The following is a 23,124-nucleotide window of genomic DNA, read 5'->3' as shown; positions in this document are numbered from 1 at the left end:
TGAAACCCTATTGCACATCTCCCACAATTTCCCCCTTACCTCTCTTCCCCAACAACTTTTGCACATACAAAACACTATAATATCCTTTTTGTCCAACCCATTCCATACCCCTAAATATGTAATATTCTTCCATTACTCCCTTTTCGAACACCTAAACTTGAACTTGCTATGTTTGATGGTTCAAACCCATTTGAATGGTTATTTCAAGCTGACCAATTTTTTTAATTTTTACAATTACCACAAGAAAATAGATTAACCTTAATATCATTTTACATGAAAGGTGATGCCTTATGTTGGTTTAAGTGGATGCACTATAATTAATTATTAACAGACTGGTTCTCATTTACAAAAGTTTTGGAATTACGATTTGGTCCTCCTACTTATGATAACCATCAAGATGAGTTATTTAAATTTAAAAAAGATGGTTCAGTTGTTTATTAACAAATTAAGTTTGAGAAATTAGATTACCAGGTTATTGGTTTACCTCAAGATGCAATTTTGAATTGTTTTATTTCTGGTTTAACCCTTGAAATTCGCAATGAAATGACCATTCATCGACCTACCTCAATTTTCTAATTTCAATTCGCAATGTACATCTTTTTTTCCTTCTATATATTACTATTTCAAGCAATCATATTTGGGTTTCATTAAAAGTTAAAGACCATATTCTCCAAATTAAAGCTGTAAAAATCACTCAATCAATCAAGATTGAATAGGGTTTGAGTTTTAAAAGTAAAGTCTGAATTTTTAAAAGTGTTTTTTTGTCAAATTTGAAAATATCGGCTAGGGTTAGTATTTATGAGTCTTAGTCTTAAAAATCGGACCGATCATCAAATCGACAAAAATACTGAATTATTGATTAATTGATCAAATTATTGGGTTAATGATGAAATTAGTGGAATTGAAAATCATAAAGGTCACCGATCCATAATAATCTATTTTATTTGCGTAATTATAAATTTAAAAATAATAATATTTAAGTTGTCTCATCATATTTTCTAAGTTGAATATTACATTATAAAAAATAAATTTACTTTTTATTTTGCTACTTCTTTCTATTTTATTATAGTCTGTGTTATTTTAAATATTTATGTATTATTTAAAATTATTTTATATATACTTTTGTAAAATATTAGTGTTTTAAAAATATATTATATTTAAATTAATAAACTTTATATTTTATATTTTTAATAAATACTACGGAATTTTTTTTAAATTCTTTATAGAAATTATAATTAAACGACTCGTTTAAATTTGAGCAGCGTACAATCTATATAAGGCCAAATTCATAGCATATTTTTAGCTCAAATTAGAATATAATTTTTATGGCTTTCTCTGATAAAGGTGGAGGTTTAGTCTATTGAAGTCCTTGATAATTCAAATGCATTATGAGAACTTATGAGATCGTTTCGGGGAAAATAGCTTATTAGAAAAGCATTTCTAGGAGTCTGAAAAAAATGTTGTGAAGAGGAAATCGATTCCCAGTCTGGGGAAATCGATTTCCTGAGTGTTGTGTTGTTTTATTTTTGGTTTTCTAGTTGGGGAAATCGATTTCCTTCGCAATTTTTGTGTTTTTTAGTTGCTTTTGGGCTTGTTTTTGGTTCCAGCTTGTATTGGTTAGTATCCTATAAATCCCCTCATGTAGCATGGTTTGAAGTTAATGCCATTTGTTAATATTTTCCTCAATTACTCTCTCTCACTCAATATCTCAATTAACTTCATCTTCTCAAATTCTCTATTTTCTCCATTGATTCACTTACAAGTTTTAAGCTTGTTCCAATATATGGTAACGATTCGAGATGGAGTCCAAGGAGGTGATGTGTGGTAATTGAATTTTGGTTGTTCAACACATATGAAAAGTAGAAAGGACTGGTTTGTCAAAATCAGTCAAGCCACAAAGAATAAAGTAAAATTCACGGATGATATCACTTTAGCGGTTGACGAGGTCAATGATGTTTTGATCATGAGAAGGGATGGTGGTCATTCGTTGATCAAAGATGTGTTATATATTCCTGGAATTGAATGTAATATCTTGAGTATTGGCCAATAACTTGAGAAGGATTACACGATTCGCATGGAAAATAAGATTTTGCGCATTTTGGACCAAAACGAGGTTTTAGTCCTTAAAGCTTGCTACAACGACAAGTCGAGAAGAGTGGTTGTAGCACTACCATCTCGAACATCTCAATTTTTAAGACCTTTATGCGTTATAAAGGAACGGTACGGTAACCGGGTTTCCAAGAATCAATGTTCCAGATGAGATGTGAGAAAAATGTGTACAAGGGAAGAAACACAAGGATAGATTCAGCAAAGATGCAGGTCATATGACTAAATGTCACCTTCAGGTGGTGTATTTCGATGTTTTTGGTTAGATGCAAGTCGACTCGTATGGTGGCAATAGATATTTTGTCACATTTAACGATGATTTTAGAAGGAAGCTATGGACATACCTAATCAAGAGGAAGGATGAGGTATTTGATATGTTCAAGAAGTTCAAGTCCATGGTTAAGCGACAAAGTGGTCACAAAATTAAAATTCTCAAAACGGATAGTGGAGGTGAGTATACTTTGAACGAGTTTGAGAATTATTGTGATGAGGAGGGTGTAGTGCGTGAGGTTGTGCCACCTTATACGCCTCAGTAAAATGGTGTTTCTGAGAGGAAACATCGTTCGATAATGAATATGGTTCGTAGTATGTTGAATGGTAAAAGCTTGCCGAAGGAATTGTGGGGTGAAGTCGTTTCTATAGCCACCTATTTGTTGAATTGGCGTCCTACAAAGAAGCTGGACAAAGTGACTCCAGAAGAGGTATGGCGTGGATTTAAACCAAGTTTAAGCCATTTGACAGTTTTCGGTTCGACTGCATTTCGATATATTCCGAGTCAGCTTCGAAAGAAGTTGGATGACAAAGGAGAGTTGATCTTGCTTGTTGGTTACCATCCTACCGGAGGTTACAAGCTGTTTGATGTGAAAAAATGAAGAAGATTGTAATCAGTTGTGATGTGGTAGTGGATGAGGTGAGGTTGTTTGACACCAGAAAAATGGCCATGATAGTTGGGGAAATTGATTCCGAGAATGAGGGTAATCGATTTCCTTCACGATTTTTTCATAATGAAGCTACTGGAATTGAGTCTGCAGAAGTGGAAATCGATTACCCTCCTGCTCGAAATTGATTTTCTGAAGTAAATACAAAAAATAAGAATTCTGAAAATTGTGAGCAGCAGCCGGTCGAAGTTGAAAACGATGAATCCAGTAGACGACCAGCTAGAAGAAGAGGTTTGCCTCAGAGGCTTCGAGATTGCGAAGTATTCTGGGATAAAGAGATTAACAATGACAGTGATCTCATTCACTTTGCGCTTAAGGCTAAATCCGAGGCCGTTAGCACGGATGAGGCATTAAGCAATCCAAAGTGGTTGTGTGTGATGAAAGAGGAACAGGAATCGATCGAGAAGAATAGTACTTGGGAGCTAGTTAATTTGCCGAAATGGAAGGAGGAAATCAGTGTGAGATGGGTCCATAAAGTGAAGGAAAATTCAAAAGGCAAAATTTTCAAGCATAAGGCTCGACTTGTTGTGAAGGGATTTTTGAAAAGACAAGGTATAGACTTCGATGAGGTGTTTGCACCGTTTGCTAGGCTGTAAACAATTAGGCTAGTTGTTGGAATTGCGAATTGCAACAATCGGTCGATGTATCAAATGGATGTGAAATCCTCATTTTTGAACGGTCCACTTGAGGAGGAAGTTTATGTAGAACATCCCCATGATTTTGTTGTGACAAATCAAGAGGGAAGGGTATATAAGTTAAATAAAGAACTCTATGGTTTGAAACAAGCTCTAAGAGCTTGGAACAAACACATAGATGGTTTCCTAGTCGATGTTGGCTTCAAGAAGTGTGTTTTGGAGCATGGTGTCTATATGAAGACCGGTGCGAGCAAAGATGTGATAATACTTTGCTTATATGTGGTCGATTTGTTAATCACAGACAACAATGAGTTAAGCACTTCTAAGTTTAAGAGTGAGCTTATGGAGGAGTTTAAAATGAGTGACCTTGGTATCATAACTTACTTTCTTGTCATAGATTTCCACAAGTAAAACTAGAATTGCTTATGCATCAAAGAAAGTATGCACTTGAGATATTGAAGAGGTGTGATATGGAGCATTGCAATGCTGCCAATACACCAACTAAAGCAAGGTTGCAGCTCTCCGAAAATGATGATGAGCAGGATGTGGATCCAACGCAATATAGGAGATTCATTGGATTGTTACGTTATTTGTGCAATACGCGACCAGATTTGGTATTTAGTGTCGGCATTGCGAGTAGATTTATGGAGAGACCGAAGGTGTCTCTCTCGGAGGCAGTTAAAATAATACTGTGATACATCAAAGGTACTCTTGGCTGCAGAATTCTTTTTCCCGCAACTGACACGGGCAGAAAGTGCCAATTGCTCGGTTACACGGATTCCAATTGGTGCGGAGATAAGGACGATCGAAATTCATCGGCTGGTTATGTCTTTATGTTTGGAGGAGCTTCAATCTCTTGGCGTTCTAAAAAGAACTTGTGGTGGCACTCTCTTCTTGTGAGGCCGAGTATATTGCAACGTCGTTGTGCGCGTGTCAGGATGTGTGTCTTGTGAATCTACTGGAAGTGTTGGGCAACAAGTTGGAAGAAGCTGTCACACTCTTGGTTGATAATGTTTCAGCTATTAGTCTTGCTTAGAATACCATAGTATATAGGATAAGCAAGCATATTGAGACGAGATTTCACTACTTGAGGGATCTGGTGTGTGCAGGCCAGTTGAGATTAGGATATTGTCGAAGCGAAGAACAAGTTGCGGATTTGTTAACGAAAGGTGTAACAAATGTGGTGTTCAAGAAGCTAGTGACAAGTTTAGGTATGGAGAATTTGGAGCATTTGAATCAAGGTTGTGTATTAAAGTCCTTGATAATTCAAATGCATTATTGAAGCTTTTGAGATCGTTTCGTGGAAAGCAGCTTATAGGAAAAGCACTTTTGGAAATTTGGAAAGACAGTGTTGCGAAGAGGAAATCGATTCCGAGTTTGGGGAAATTGATTTCCTGAGTGTTGTGGTGTTTTATTTTTGGTTTTCAAATTAGGGAAATCGATTACCCAATTTGGAGAAATCAATTTCCTTCGCGATTTTTGTGTTTTTTAGTTGCTTTTGGGTCTGTTTTTGGTTCCAGCTTGTATTGGTTAGTATTCTATAAATATCCCTCATGTAGCATGGTTTGAAGTTAATGTCATTTGTTAATTTTTTTTTTTTAATTACTCTCTTTCTCACTCAATATCTCAATTAACTTCATCTTCTCAAATTCTTTATTTTTTCCATTACTTTACTTAAAATTTTGTGCTTGTTCCAACACAATCAACTCGTTTAGAGTTGAGTAGCCCGATTAGGGAGAGGTGAATAGTTTTGATAACTCTAGAGTTATGTTGTACTCACACAATCCCTCTCATGTATTCTCTGCATCATCACCTTTGGTATCATCGAGAAAGCCACAATCCCTCTCATGTATTCTCTGCATCATCGCCTTTGGTATCATTGAGAAAGCCACCAAATGGAATCAAGGTATATGCAAGATGAAAACAAATGTTCCTTTAGAGATAAGCTTTTAGAGAATAAGAAAATTACAACACAATGAGCTCACATTGATTTGATTCAACAAGGCCTTATTAAGATATGTCACAAACATATTAATGATACCATTTTCAAATAATTATGTTAGCCTTGGAAGAAGACCCTGGTCATTAAACTTTTGGGTAAACATCTATACTAAAGGATTATGCATCACAAACTTTCATTTAAATGGAATCTTATTTGAGATTTTGATCCTATGGCTATTTATAATAGCTTTATATAGTAAATTTTGACAAGGAAAAATATTGAGATAAAGTCATTGAAGAAGATGTGTGGATATTTTTTATCACTCACTTGTTCTAGACTTCTAGTTGAATGGAGCCTGACGTTTGTGTCATCCACCACTAAGAATGATAAGAACATTCTTTTAATGCTATCTTCTTCCATTGGCACTCCTTTCAAAGTGGTCTAACGAATATTGTCTGTGGCAAGATGAAGGTTTGCACGTGTTTGTGTTGAAATAGATCTTGTTGTAAATATTATACTGCAAATAGTAACATTTATAATTGTTTTACTTTATTTGTATGAGATCTATTATACAAGTCCATTACGTTTAGATTTAACTCTATCTAATAGTTAGTCCTAGTATTGTAGTAATAACTGAGAAAAATATTGAAACATTTTTTATACTTGGTATCATAGCTCCTAATTTTGGGGTCCTACTTCTGAATATCACCGGACCCATTGCTATGTTTTTTTTTTTTTAATTTTCATCCTTCATTGCATTCTTTGCAATTTTGTGCTGTATTTTTTCACACAGTAAATGTACCGTTTTTTTTCAATATATCTCTTTAAGTTTGACACAGTAAATCCAAGTCGGCCACACCATTAAAACTAGAACCAATCCTGATATCAGAGGTTCAAAACAAATAATAAAATAATTTTTTATTAAAAATTAAATAAATAATTTTAATTTTTTTTATTCTATTTTCACATTTAATGTTAATGATTAAGAGTTTGGCTGGTCATGGTAGAACCTGTATTTTCTAATTGGGTGAGTTCAATTATATTTGACATTATTTATAAAATCCTCCATCATTTCTTCTTTCAGAGATTTTACAGACCAAACTTTCTTCATCATCATTATTATTCGAACTATATATTCTCTTTAACGGAGCTTCTTCATAAACAGACGATGATCCTTTAGAAGATGTTTCATCTACCAAAATTATTCTTTCAAACGAAATCATAAAGTTGATTTCACTATTTCTTCAATAAAAGAATTTTCTCTAATGAACTTAATGATCATTCTTTTAGAATTCTTAAAGTCATCCCTTCAGTATTTGAATTGATTTATTGAGTTTTTCAACGAATTCTTCTTTCCTATTTTCTTTTTTTTGAAAATTACAATCGCTTCCGTCTTTTGATTAAGGTTTAGATCAAGTTTTTTATTTCAATTCTTAGCTCTTAAATATTTGTCAGACACGAAAAGTTCTAACATATCTTAAAATATTTTATCATTTTATGAGAATTTTGTTCTTAATCGTCACTTTGTTCAGCTGTCTATAATCAACACAAAGTCTCATGGAACCTTACTTCTTCTTAACCAACAAAACACGCGCACCTCATGGCGACACACTCAGACGAATAAACTTCTTCTCAAGTAAATCCTCAAGTTGACTCTTCAAATATTTTATCTCAGAAGTTGACATCCAATATGGAGCCATCGAAATAGGACTAGTTCTAGGAACTAAATCAATCGTAAAATCCACTTCACGTTCTGGCGGTAAATCACTTACATCTTTAGGAAATACCTATGAAAAATTACAAACTATTGGCAATTCCTCAATTATTCTCTTCTCATGAACATCCAAGGTTGCCAACAACATAAACAACGTCGCACCATCTTGCACAGACTCATCCACTTGCTTAGCAGACACAAACAATTCTTCCTTAAAACCAGTTTTAGGAAAGATAACCGTCTTATCAAAATAATTAATATAAACACGATTGAACTCAAACCAGTTCATACCCACAATCACATCAAGTTGCTCTAATGGAAGGCAAACTAAATTAATTCCGAATTCTCTACCAAATATAGTCAACTGGCAATTCAAACACACAAAAGAATTAGACACAAAACCCATAGGAGGTGTATCAATAACCATACTTCTACGATTATCAGATAAAACAAGATTCAATCTCATAGCACAATCCAAATAAATGAAAGAATGCGTTGCACCAATATCAATAATAGCAATCAAATGTGTACCATTAATAAAGCACGTACCTCAGATTAGCCTATCCTCAGCAGTAGTCTCAATACCAGACAATGCAAACACTTTTCCTTTCGCTTGCTCCTTCTTTGGTTTGTCAAACTTGGTACTAATGTGTCCTTGCTCACCACAGTTGTAGCCAGTCACACCCAAACCAACTCCACACCTATTAGCCTTGTGACCCACTTTGCCACACTTGAAACATGTCACCTCAACCTTTGAACAATCCACAACACGATGTCCCTCAACACCACACTTGAAGCACTTAATCAAAGTAGAAGCTCCTCCCCCACTTGGATTCTTGCCAAAACCAGATTGTTTCTTCTTGTCATCATATGGCTTCCTACGGAATTTCCCCTTACTTTTCTTATCATTCAAAGACTTGTAGTATGAACTAATCTCCCTACTATCCTCATCATAGATCTTACTCTTATTAACCAACTCATCTAAACGGGTAATGTGTTGATATCCAATAGCCTTCTTGATATCAGGTCTCAAACCATTCACAACCTTCAAACACTTAGACCTCTCAACATTCATAGTATTGTAATGAGGACATTACTTGATCAACTATTGGAATCTTGCAGCATACTCCGCTACAGTACCATTTCCTTTCTTCGATTCCAGAAATTCCACTTCTTTCTTTCCACACACATCTTATGGAAAATAGTTCTCCAAAAAAGCATCACGGAAAAGAGCCCAAGTAACTTCCATGTCTTCCTCATCAAATCTTTGCACAGTGTTATGCCACCAAACCTCAGTTTTCTTCTCTAGCATGTGAGTGCCAAACTACACCTTCTGCACATCGGTACAATTCATAACTCGAAAGATCTTCTCGATTTCTTTCAACCATGCTTGTTCCTCGTCAGGTTCATGCTCTCCCTCAAAAATCAACGACTTATTCTTTATAAAATATCCCAAAACACTGAACTCATTCTCTTCTCCATTAACAGTATTCGCCTGTGGTACTTGTCCAATAGCACCAACCAACATTGTCAATGCCTCGGTAATAGCATCATCATTCCTTCCCGCAATCATTGTCCTAAGACAACCAACAACCAGACAGACAAACAATATTGATCGTGTCAGATACACAAATCTAATACAACAAGAATAAAAGAAATTAATAACCTTGACCAACTGGTCGACCATGCTCTGATACCACTAATGTAACACCCCTTTCTATAACCCAAAAATATAACATATAATCAGAGTAAATTAGCATGCATACATAAAAAGGGTGTCACACCGACATTCCCAAAAACTAAAAAAAAAGCTTTCGAGAACTATCAACACAAATCTCAGATAACAGATACACCTGGTCATCAATACATAACATATATTAACATTACGTTTTTCCATATATACAACAACGAAAATAACATAACTCATGTATTAGCAAAATGATTATATCCCATACTATAATCATGTCTCAATAATATTCATCATGATCATCAATAAATGCCAAATCCAGAATATTAGGCACTAAGGCCGCTCAACAACAAATATTATTTCAGAGAAACATAATCCATAAGCAAATATCACAATACATCTCAATAACAAAACATGAGTTCGACATTAAACCCCCAAGTGTTACATGACCAGATCATCGACTCACTACCTAATAAAATGGAAAAGAAGATCAACTAGGTTTCTTCACTATCCTCGTGCAAATCACCACTATCTTTGGTACCTGAGCGATGTTGCATAAAACATAATTCCAACAGAAGGGTGAGAATTCACATTATCATAGAAATATGTAAAAATAAGCAATGCATATCATACATATACAAGAAATCATCACACCTTACATAACATGTAAATAGCATTCCACAATCTATTTCACATAGCCAAATATGCAACAAGGCTCAAAATAGCATCCAACACAATTATCACAAATCACATCATCACATAGCATCCACAAATAATAATACATGTGACTCAACAACAACATATGCAACTGATACATGTGGTACCAACTCTGTTATCCTTTCCGGATATACCGGGTCCATCTCGCAGACAGATAACTTGTAAAAAGCCCGTTCTCTAAACTTTCAAGCCCCCTCTCTGAGCTTGGGATAAGTCACTAGTCTCCGCGAGAACTAGCACCCATTGCCTCTTGACCAAAGATGATGCATGTGCAACTCAACAACAACATATGCAAATTAAGATCCTCTCTCAATCTTAACCATACACGTCTATCACAATAATCCAACTCATAAGAATTATTCACCGAAGTTGCACAACATGCATCAAGTAATCATCCTCAACAAAGAGCATTCAAATATCATATATTCATTCAGACACATCATGAATATCACACCACATAACATACTATCACAATGTTACTCACAATTCATCAAATCATAACTCACATATACATAATTACATGTTATTCACACAACAACATCATCATTAATTCATCAAGTTCTAAACATTCTACTTATATCATAAAGATAATCACATTAGCTTCCTAATGCTTCGAACGACGCATAAAACGGAGTTACGGATCAAAAGTTATGCACTTTAGAATTTTTACAAAACAGAAAATTGGTCACATTTTTGACCCTCTCGCCCGCTGGTCTCGCCCGACGAAGGCTTACAAACAACCATTCTCCCGGCGAAGCAAAATGCCCGCCGACGACTCGCACCAGAACCAAAAAATACTATGCATTTCAGCACTCTCCCAACCCAAACCAAATCCGATTTTCACATGTTATATGTTCAAAATACACCCATCAAACACCAGATTTTCATTATACAATAGTAACCTAATGCATTACTCTTTATGGGTACTAACCTATCATGTCAATTTCTCCTATTTCATCATCAAATCCAAAGTTTATATCAAAACTCTAACTATCCCAAAATCTCATCAATTGAAACACCCAATCCTAAACATGTATCATTTTCATTGCATATAATCACATATAACCATAATAATAGGAAGTCAGACGCTTACCTCTTCAAGAAATTCCTTCTTCTTCTAGTACCAAACTTCCTCTTTTATCCTCTTTTCTTTTCTTTTCTTCCCTAGAGCTCTCTCTTTCTCCCAAATGATAGTTATGACTCTATAACCCTATTTTCCTTACTATCTTTCTCTTAAGTTAATGGGCTTAGTCACACTCACTCATGTTATTTCTATTCCCAACAATTAGGCCCAATAACTATTATATTATTATTCTACTAATAATTCTAATAACTCAAATAGCCAATTAACACAACAACAGACAATTAAATAATTAAATAAATAAATAAATAAATAAATAATAAAACACCAAATAAAATAATTATATAAATAACTAAATAAATCGAGATGGTACACTTAACATGCATTAACTAATTAGATATTAAAAGTTGAAATATTTATATATTTTTATAAGTTTCATTTTATGTTACAAATATAAAAACCTTTTTATAGTTAAGTGGTTATTTAAATTTAATTTTTATTATAGAAAACAATTATTAAGTTATAATATATTAAAGTGTGAAACATGACCTCATTAAGGAAGAATATGAAAATTGATTTTCTTTTAATGAAATATAATTGATCACTAAAAATATATTAGCTTAAATAGTCTTCTGCTCCATATAAGTTAGCGAGTTTTTGCGTTTAGTCCCTAAATCTTTTTTTGTAGGTCTGAGTCCCTATATCTCACTTTCTTTTTTAAATACCCAATAATTCCACGTAAGGTTTGTTTGTTTTTATCTCACTTTCTTTTTTAAATACCCAGTAATTCCACGTAAGCTTTGTTTGTTTTTTTTACTTTGGTCCCTAAAAAAATGGTCTCTTTTTTAAATACCCAGTAATTTCATACCCAGTAATTCCACGTAAGCTTTGTTTGTTTTTTTTTACTTTGGTCCCTAAAAAAATGGTCTCTTTTTTAAATACCCAGTAATTCCACGTACGCTGGCCTTTGCAATAAAAAACCATTCTCTATCCACTTGGCCAACCATTGAATTTGTTAACAAGATTGCAAAACAAATATATATTACATAAGTTCGCCAATATCCATTTTCCTCACCTTTAAACTCATCCTCAATCTCTATTTTATCACAAACAAGATCATTCATTTTTCTCAATCATTTCAACAATCATTCTCAATTACATTTTTACTTTAATCTTCATATGATCTCTTCAATATCATTGCATTCTTTTTCTTGTCATTCAGTGTATAAAACCTAGTTTAAGTTGGTGAAGCCAAATTATGAGATCAATAATTTTTTTCATATATTCTGTAAAAAATTATACTGAGAATAAAATGAAGTAAGAGAAACCCAGAATTAGGGACTAAAGCAAAAAAATGCAGGTACAGAAACTCATAATTAGGGACTAAAATCGTAAGGAAAAAAGAGATTTAGGGACTATAATCAAAAACACGCCAACTTACAGGGATGAAAAGACTATATAAGACAGAAATTCTGGGTGTATGAAGGTTGGGGGTGAAGATATGAACACATTTATTTGGTTTTAGTTCTTAATTATGAGGATGAAGGTTAGGGATGAAGATATCAACTATTAATTAACGATTTATTAATTTGTTTAATATTAATAATTTAAATATTAAATAATTTATTAAATATTAATATTTTATGAAATATTTTATATTTTCACTATTTTATTAAATAGTAATAAAATATTAATATTATTAATTAAAAGATTAATTGTAAATAAATAAATTAATAAATTATTTTATTAATTAATAAACTATTTAGTGATATAAAAAGTTAAACTAATTAATAAATTATTTTGATAGTATTACAGCCTTTATGTAATATATATTCTTATTATAGTTATTTAAACAAGATGGTCGATTGGCCAAGTGGATAGAGAATGGTTTATTGTTGCATAGGCCATGGGTTCAATCTATTAAGTATGTAAATCAATGCTAGATGACATGAGAGTGTTATCTAAGATTCTCTTCTTGGAAGGTAGTTTCTTTACTTTATACTATACCAAAATGTTTTTTTAATTGTATTTTTTAATAATATTTTAGTGTGTACAATTCTAGTGATGATCAGAATGGATCGTCTCCTGTTTTCGGGACCAAAGTAAAACAAACAAAAAAAACAAATCTTACATGGAATTAATCGCCAGTTTTGTAATACGGTGGGAGAACTGACTTTTTGTTTTGTTATTTCGCAAAATATATTGCGGTTAGCAAGAGTCGCCACCGACTTTTATTTTATCCAATTTAGGAAAGGCAAAAAAACAGGAAAGACCTTTTTAAAGATTTTGAGTCCAGGGGTAGGTTATACAAAGGGAAAGTATTAGCACCCTTTGTATTTAAGGTTATCCATGGGCTCTTAATTGCTTAGCTCACTTTGTTTTTGTTTAACTTGTGTGTGAAAAAGAGTGTAGTGTGTGTATAGAAAAACATTTTGTAAAAGAAGTTTAACTTTGTAATGATTTTCGTGTGAATGTATACAAAGTGTAGTCTTTGAAAGTGTTTGAAATGTGAGGTGTGAAAAGTATTTTGAATGTTGAGTTGAGCAAGCAATCAGGAGTTACCTACCCTAAGTTTGTAAGGTCTTTCTTGTTCTTAAAGTCTTTTGTTTAAGGGAAATAGACTATCCACACCATTAGTTAGTGGGAAGTCCTTTCATTGGAAGTATTTGGGACATCAAAGGGTCATCAAATGGTCATAGAAGGAAACTTGTAAGGATGTCTTAGCATTCGAAGGGACTATCATCATTTTCGTAGGCAATTCGAGGGACTAGATCATATTTCGTAGGAAACATCGAAGGGTCATCGAGGGACTATGATCTTTATATCGAAGGGACTATGATGATATTAATCGTAGGCAACCTTGCTAAGACATCTTCACGTTCGAGGGACTTGACCATTATAATCGAAAGGTAACGAAGAGAGGTTACCCTAAAGGTGAGTGTGTGAGGAGTGTATTGATTCAGAAATTTAATCTTGAAGTTAGAGTTAGATATGTTCAGTTTTAGTCTTGCCATACAATTCTATTAACATACATCTAGCAGTTAAATAGCAGTTTAAAGGTGCAGAAAGTAAAGTCCTACGTTATTACAAGACTTCGGGATGGGGATTACAATTTGCCAAATGGGGATGAAACTAAAGAATCATTACAAACCCAAAATAAAAAATTAAAGTGGGAAATAATATATACGAAATATTAAGTATAAAATTGCAATTGTCCACGAAAGTCCGAGAGTCTCGAGTATAGTACCTCACAGTCAAAACAAAATGTTAGTAGGGGTAAAATATAGAAATAAGAATACTAAATTCTAAGAGAGAATTAAAAATTAAATAACATATTTTGATATTTTTATATATTTGATTTTTTAAATGACTTTTTTTTATCATTACTTACTATAAACAAATTCTATGTAACAAAGCAAGTCATGTTTCTACCATTCAAAGAAAAAACCCTTTGTGGTTCGTACGCATGGCAGACTGGATAGTAAGAGAAACCCCATATTTTTGACATAAAATCAACATAGAGAGAAACCAAAAAAAAATAATAAATCACTTTACTTTTCTTTCTCTCAATTAATCTAATTCTTAAAATTTAAACAATTTCTAACCTGTGCATTTTTATCAACAAATTCTAACCCTTATTTCTGTAAAACCATCTCCACGTACAAACTTTTCTACACTGGAAATTCATAAGTTCCAGTTTCGCTAACACATTCACAAACCAATTCAGCCACCTTCAAAAAAATTCCCAACACTGCACAACCTGTACAGATAAAGCCACTTAAACCATAACCAAGTTTTTTCAAAATCAAACCAATTCATAAACTAACATATCACCATTAATATAGCCTAAATCAAATCCTTCAATCATCATCATAAACTACCAACATATGTTCTATTAATAGTTACGACAATATTTGTTTGTTATCTTTTTGTAGTTATTGCTCATTAGCAGAAAACGGAAATAGAAAAAGAACAAATCAAACAGTTTTCGTCGTCGGACCCAACACTGGACAACAACTCATCCGCGCGCGATCTCCATAGCCACCGCCACGATTTATCAGATCCGAACAAACACCCTTGCTTCACCACCGTGTTTATTTTTTAATTTTTATATTTTAAGATTTTAGGGACCAAAGTAAAATAACAAACAAACAAAACTTACATGGAATTACTGGATATTTAAAAAAATGGAAAATGAAAAAAAAAAAGGCCACCACATCAGCAACGTTTACCACGTCAACGCTTTTGTAACTGAACTTTGACGTCAGGGACCAAAAGCAACGAGAAAGTGAAATATAATGATTCAGACCTACAAAAAAATTAGGGACTAAACGCAAAAACTCGCTAACTTACAGGGACCAGAAGACTATTTAAGCCAAATATATTTATTTATCGATTGAGTATGTAAATCAATGCTAGATGACATGAGAGTGTTATCTATCATTGATTTACATACTCAATGCTATACCAATTTTTTTTTAATTGTATTTTTTAATAATATTTTGTGTGTGTAACTCTAGTGATTATCAGAATGGATCGTCTCCTGTTTTCTCTCTTCAGTCTTTGGTGATGCTCCAAATCCAATGGATATTATGAATTAAAGAAATGATGAACTAGCTAATAATTAGATATAAATTAGGTTCTTATGGATGAAATTAGTGCTGAACAGAAGCAACAAGAGAATCCAGATTAAGTGATTATGAAATATAGTTTGATTAATAATTTATATTATATTGTTGGCAAAAATCAAATGTCGTTATCCTACTTCAACATTGGTCATGTGAAAACTAATTGTTGCGGGTTCGATCTCTGACCCTAGAACGCAAACAACTAAATGAGGTACTTTAAAATACCTTTCCATTTGTTAATATTTTTTGCCCTATTGAAAATATATTTCATCTTTGAATTTGAGAGTTAAATATCTTGATCATCTTAGCTTCAAATCAACATATGAAATTAATTAAACAATATATATAAAAGGGAGTTTCGACTGTGATGTCGCACAATTGATTTTTTTGGTGAAGTCATTTTAATTAAATTGTATATCAACTCTCCATTAAGTTAATAATAATTTACAAATTAAAAATAATTTTTGTTTGAATTTAAATAAAATAATAATTTTTAATAATTTTTATTTGACAAAATTAATTTTGCAACTTAAATGACAATTTTACTTAACTAATTTATTTTTAATTGTAACTAAATAAATTTAATAATTTATCAATCGAAAAAAAGAGTAGATGAATATTATTTTGATTTATATGCGAGAGATTAGTTTGTATTTTGGTCAAACACACATGCTTTAATTCATGGGAGAGAAAAATTCTCATTCTTCATGGTGATAAAGTTTTTTAATAGAAAAATTAGGTTGTTTTAATAGATTTTCACAATAATAATTAAAATTAAAATACAATATAAAAATTGAGATAATTGTTCCATTTTTTAATTTTTTAGAAACTTAATTACAATATTAATAGATACGAGGATGTATAATAAGTGTTATCTATCAATATTAGTCTTAAGATTAGGTTTTCTAGACTTTTTATTATTTCTTATCATATATACAGGGGCATATGGGGTAGATTTGTCAGTTGGTATGTTGTAGTCTGATTTTGAATTTCAGGTATAGGAGACCATTATTTGGCCATGACACTACTACAAAATATACATTTAATCACGGTTGGTAGAATATTCTATTATGAATGGTGATATGTGGTAAAGTAGCATGTGGTTGTATGTTTCCTCTTTACAACAATGAGGGACTAGCCATGGTAAAAGGTTTGTAGCGCATAACATACTATTACAGTTGTGATCTGGGGTTTAAGTCTCACCACCTACATTTTTTTTTTCCAAATTTCAACACATTTCACCTCGGTCCTAGAATCCAACAGTGGTGAAATACTTAGCGCATAATATATAACCACAATCTTTGTTTACAACCGTGATCATATGTCTACTTGAGTTTATTATAACTTATGTGGAATGATTATTTCACCAACTGCTCACTAAACATATAATCTTTCAATCAAATTTAGAAAAACATAATATGAGCTATGAAGTTATATAAGAAGAACAAGTTACACTAATCAATGGTGTACAAGTTTCTGCAGTCCATAATCCGTATTTTGCTCTTTAATGGTTAGATCTTGTTTCAATGCTCTTAGTTCTTCAACCACCCCTTTCTTGACCTCTAATTCATTTTGCAAAATATTATTTACTTTGAATACAAAATTCGCTACTACAAAAAACACATCTAACATCGGACGCGAAATGCGTTTAACGTCGGATACGAAAGCGAGGTAACATATGTCGTCATTGAACCCTTATTACCTTGGTTATTAAAACACTAAGGGGTAATGATAAATGCACATGGGTTCGATTCCCAATATCATCATTTTTATTATTTTCAGAACTGGATGGAGAAGCAAAATAACATGAACAGTATTGGAGAACAATAACAAGAACAAAATTAACAAGAACAAGAATAACATCAATGACACAATTCATTGGGAACCTACAATGTACACATAATTACATTAAAATTATGCGTAAAAAGGAGTGGAAGGAATATCAAAAAAGGGAAAAAGAATTTTGAAAAGACAAAGATATGTAATCATTCAACAACTCAAGGTATCTAGTTTACCAGAAGATCTTTCTAACTTCCAAGATAAGAAAACATGGAGAATTAAAGAAGCAATAATTAGAAGGAATTACTAGTACTTGACATGCATGAAATCTTTTGGCTTTTAGACTTCCAAAGATCATATAAGAAGAAGAATTAGAAGAATCAATATAAAAACGAAAGAATTTCATCCAAAGAAATTAGAGAAGATGAAGAATCAAAATGAGTACTTCTGCTGAAACTTTATCCAAAGAAATCAAAGAAGAGGTCTAAGTCATGAAAGAACCAAAACAAAAATCGGGTACTTCATCCAATGCTGAGAGAACAGAAGGTGATGTGGATGTACAGGTCCAAGTTGTTGAAAGAGACCATGTTGCTACCAAAGCTTTGAGACTAAGGAGAGCTCTCAGAAAGAGGAGATAAAGACGAAGAAGAAAAGTGAAAAGGTCATTCATCATCGATTTTGATGATGATGAAACATATTATACTTGGCAAAATTTTATATCAGCCAGAGGATTTAGATATGATTAATGAAAAATGAACTTTTTGTAATTTTAATTAATGAAAGTTTTATTCTATGGTTTCTTATCTGTCAGCTTAATGTTACAACTAATTTAGGGGGTTTCATTTTATGTTTTCATACACAATAATCTATCAGCTTTCATATTATACTAAATTTGAATAAAACTAAAACAAAAATGAAGGAAATGCTTCATATATAAAAATTATAACTTACAGTAAATTATCTTGGAGAGGTCCAAGTCTTTCCCATATTCATTGATTCTTAAGGCAGTTTGTACGTTAATAATAAAAAAAACACCAAAACTAAAACCTAAAACAACCCAAAATAATACTTCTCAACAACAACAACATGCAAGAACAACACTAATGAAAAACAAAAACAACAATAATGTAGAACAACAAGAACAACAATAATGAAGATCAACAAGAACAACAGTAATGGAGAACAACAACAACAACAGTAATGGAGAACAACAACAACAACAGTAATGGAGAACAACAACAACAACAGTAATGGAGAACAACAACAACAAGAACAATAGTAATGGAGAACAACAATAATGGAGAATAACAACAACAACAGTAACAATAATAACATACCAGTGAGAAAGTTTTTTCGTTCGCTATGACTCCTTGGAGAAGAAGTGTTCTTTAGTTAGGGCTCGAAATTTGATTTAGGTAGAAACTTAAGGAATTAAAAAGATAAGGATTATTTAAATCGGATAATATAAAAAGCTATCCCGTAAAATCTACAAAAAATAAAGGCGCCTTTTTGGTTGCAGAAAAAAAAGGGAGTTTTGATCTCGGTTTTACAAAAAACCGAGGAAACATATCTGTCGTAAAATCTAAAAAAAATAAAAGCGTCTTTTTAGTTCCATATAAAACATTAAATAAAAGGAGCTGTGAGTTGAACCTCAAATCCTGAGCGTATATTTATGTAGGTTTTATTTAAATCCGAGGTAACTGATTTATTACTATTATTTTTTAAATAAAATAAGACGCTCCGGTCACATGTATCCGTGGTTTTTTATTGTACATGGTGAAAGCTTCGTCATAAAAAGTGTTATTTTTTGTAGTGATTAGAGGTGAAGGAAGGGGAGGTTGAAGAACTATAAGAATTAAATCAATTTCTAACTGTTAAAGAGCGAAATGCGGATAATGAGTTGAAGAAATCGTGCATAACATTGATAAATGTAATTTGTTTTCTAATATAATTTAATATATTATATTATAATTTTCTAAAAATTTAATTTGAAAGGTTATATATTCGGTAAGGGGTTGGAAAAAATACTAAAACCACATACGATATAATAAACTCATCTTATATGGCATATTGATTGAATGTAATGAAACTCGAATTTAAAAGGTATATCATTAAACTAACCTTAACAACAACATACATCAACAACAAACCTTAAATAACATACAACATACAACATAAACAAACAAGCAGCCCAATAGAAACCCACAAAACCAAATCAAACCGAAACCGCAAAAAATCGCATTTGGCTCAGATGTAGTTGGGACATTTTTTAACAAACTGCGCGGTTCGGTTTAGTTTGTGGTTTGTATTTAACAAACCGAATCAAACCGAACAAAACCGCATTATGTTACAACCCTCAAATTTCAGTTAACCTATATCCAAGCTAAACTCAAACCTATTATGTCTTAACCTTACAATTACAAATGATTTTCTCTTCCTCACACTTAAGGTTTCAGTTAAGTCTTCTCAAATCTCTCCTAGCAGTATTGCGCCTTCTTCTCTTATTCTTTTCCAAGTACATGTCACCTCTTCTTTTCTAGTCTTTCATCTTTTAAGTTCTTTCTTTTTCACCTTATTATTGTTATTCTACTAATCTCTCTTCCAATTGCGTTTTTAATGTTCATCTTCAATGCTCATTTCTTTTTCATCTTCTCTAATATTTCATCTTTTTTTATTTCATTATAATGTTTTTGATATTGTTTTATGCTACTGTTTTATGTTTTTTATTCCACTTTTATCTCATCTTAATTTTTTTAATATTAAATGGAAATTTTTTATCCAAATATGATGAATTTTGTTGTTATTTGATAACGCATAAATGGCTAAATACAAAGTTATCTTGTCATCTATATGTGTATGTATGGCTCAATAAATTTTTGTAAAAAAACCAAACCAATCGAACTAACCCAAACCGCATTGGTTTGGTTTGGTTTTATTTCTAAAAGTCAACCAAACCAAACCGAACCGCACACTTTTTTCTCTTGCGGTTCAAATGATTTTTTATGTCAAAACCGTCCAAACCTCACCGCAAACACCCCTAATTATGGGTATTTCACACAAGTTTGCGACTTTCACTTTAGCTTCATCCTACTTATATTTTTTCTTCATAGAAACACAAACCTTTGAAGAACCACACCCATAGTATGGAGTTTTTTTAGTTAATTTTTTTCATTCACCTTCCCCACCTACAAGTAAAAATGTATTAGCATGACATTGTAATTATAACAAATGTAGAAAGTTCATTTCTATAATCCATATACTTTCTCTTCATCAGTTTGATAACTTAACCCTTCCCCTTATATGTGTTAGTTGAGCTCCTTTTAAGATTGTGGTGTTTTCTTTTCATCTTCTTCAAGATAGATTTCACTCTAAATTGAATTTGTTTAAATTGAGGGTGATTGTTGATCTTAGTTGAGTTTCTTTTCCTATGTATGTGGGGCTCGATTGAGTCAATTTCTCATTTGTTTGTCACTGTGATGTAACTTCAGTTGTGTGGTATATGATTTTTAAATGCATGGATTGGTGAGTGGTTCTACCTAGGGGTGGAAGAACGGGTCGGGCCCGTCGAGCATGCCTGTTTTGCCCGCACTTTTTCGCGAGACGAGACAAAGTTTTAGGCCCGTTCCCATTAATGTGTCCGCCCCGTCCTGCCCCATTTATTTGTGGGATTTTGTGGGCATGAACTTTTTCTTACAATTTTATTATTTTTAGGCCTAAAAGGTTCAATGTCCGCGGGCTTTCCCCGCCATGTCCTCACTTTTTTGCGAGGCGGGACAAAGTTTTAGACTCGCACTCTTAAATATGCTCGTCCCGCCCTGTCCCATTTTTTTGCGGACTTTTGTGGGGCGAGCATGCCCGTTTGCCACCCCTAGTTCTACCTAGTGACCATAGGCTTTTGTTTAAGCTTATCTATTATTTGGGTAGTAGGATGACGTGTGATTTTAGAATGATTTGACATGTTGTTTTGTTTATCGGAATAGCTCGGAACAACATTTTTTTTTCAAATTTTTCAACAAACGTGAAAGGAGTCGATGACAAAAATATTTTTCAGAGTTGAAAATGGAATTTAAGTATATCAATGATGAACTCTTCTATAATTCTTTTTAACTTCAGAATCTCACCCTTGCCTTAATAATACTTATAGAGAATTTTACCTTGGTTCTAGGGTTGTTTGGTGGCTTTGGATCCTCTTTTGAGAAATTCTAATTTGTTGATGGTGTCCGGGTTGGTGTAAGATCTGTGAGAATTGGATAGAACTCTAGTGTGTCAAACGGTAGCTTCGGGTTCGACAGAGATTGTTTCGAAGACCTACATATTATTGTCGAAGTATGTTCTAGTATGTGGGTGTCGAAATACTAGGGTTGTTAGTATTTCTAATTGGGCCGGTTTGTTATGTCCAATTGTTTAAGTTAGCTTGTACCCTAAGTTGGCTGTAATGGGTATTTGTGAAAAAACCCATTAGTTTAGTATGTTAGGTTTTATTATAAATAACATACTAGTTTTTCATCATTGCATACTGCAAATCCTAATTTAGGGTGAGAGGGTTATTTGTTATTCTTATAACTTATAATCTTGATTTAAAGAGAAAGGAAAGAATAACAGTTATAATCAATCCTTATTATTCTTCTTATTTATCACCTTTTTTGTCCTTGTGTGTTTCTTGATTACAAAGAAACTACTTATTCTTTGTTTATCGCGACATCCTTTTCACAACAAGATCTAATTTGTTTTTCTAATAGAATAGGGTTTTATATGGTTTAGTTTTTCTTTCATGTTATTTAACCGTGACTTTTTAAGTTTTATTTGTTTTTTTTTTCTAGTGAGTCAGTATAAAATGCTTTCAAATTTCGTTTTTGTTTTACTTTTGGGAACTTTATTTCTGCTTTACTAATACTAGATCTCTATTTAAAAAACATAATTTTGATGTTTCTTTTCTTTTGAGCTTTGAATTTTATCAAATTCATGTCAAACAAGACATGTAAGATGGAGTTGACATCTCTACAATCAACTTAAGTATTCATTCCTTAAATAACTAGTTGTAATATCAAGTTGTGAAATTCATGTCTAACAAATCTTGCTATGTTTTATATGGTTAGTGTTTCGTTTTTGGAATGCTTTTCTTGATCCAAATGTTTTTCGTTATTATTTTGTTTAGTTTATCTAATACTATATGATCATATATATAAAATTTCGAAGAATTTAAATATTTTAATAGTTTAATATACATTAACATAATTTCATAAGATAGAATATCAAATAATATTTTATTAATTTTATTAATTTTCTCTACTTAATAATATCTATCAAATTAATTTCCAGATTGATTTAATCATTATTTACAAAGAATTATTGAAAGATGTAACTGTGAAAAGTTTTATATTTACTGTCAATGAATCATTACTCATTCAAAATAATTGACAAATTCTCACCTACAAGTATATATCTCATTTAAATCAAATTCCAAACCACTAAATAAAAATGATCTTGAAAAAATCACAAAATCCACTATAATGCAAAATTGGCACAAGGAGTTCATATGAGAAACACACAAAAAAAATAGTGATGATATAATTAAAAGAGATAAAAGGAATACAAGATATATAAGGTTCACAATATATCAAAAATTAGAAAATAATTCTAAGTGACAAAAGGAAAGTAGTTATGTAGCACTACCAGAAATTGAACCAAAGATAGATTTTAATACATATTCTATATTTATTATCCAACAACTTTCAAATAAAACATAACATGTGTCAAGAGAAAACCACCGTCAACCTAAACAAAGCCCTCTACAAAAAAAAAAACATTATTTTTTGGAAAAATACCAAAACAGCTTCCAAAAAAATAATTTAAAATATTCTCAAACTGCCACCTATACAAAAAATACAGTTCTCAAA

This window comes from Vicia villosa, linkage group LG2 (genome assembly GCF_029867415.1).
Source record: "Vicia villosa cultivar HV-30 ecotype Madison, WI linkage group LG2, Vvil1.0, whole genome shotgun sequence".
Taxonomy (NCBI): Eukaryota; Viridiplantae; Streptophyta; class Magnoliopsida; order Fabales; family Fabaceae; genus Vicia; species Vicia villosa.
The sequence above is the reverse complement of the archived record's forward strand: the minus strand, read 5'-3'. Positions refer to the sequence as shown.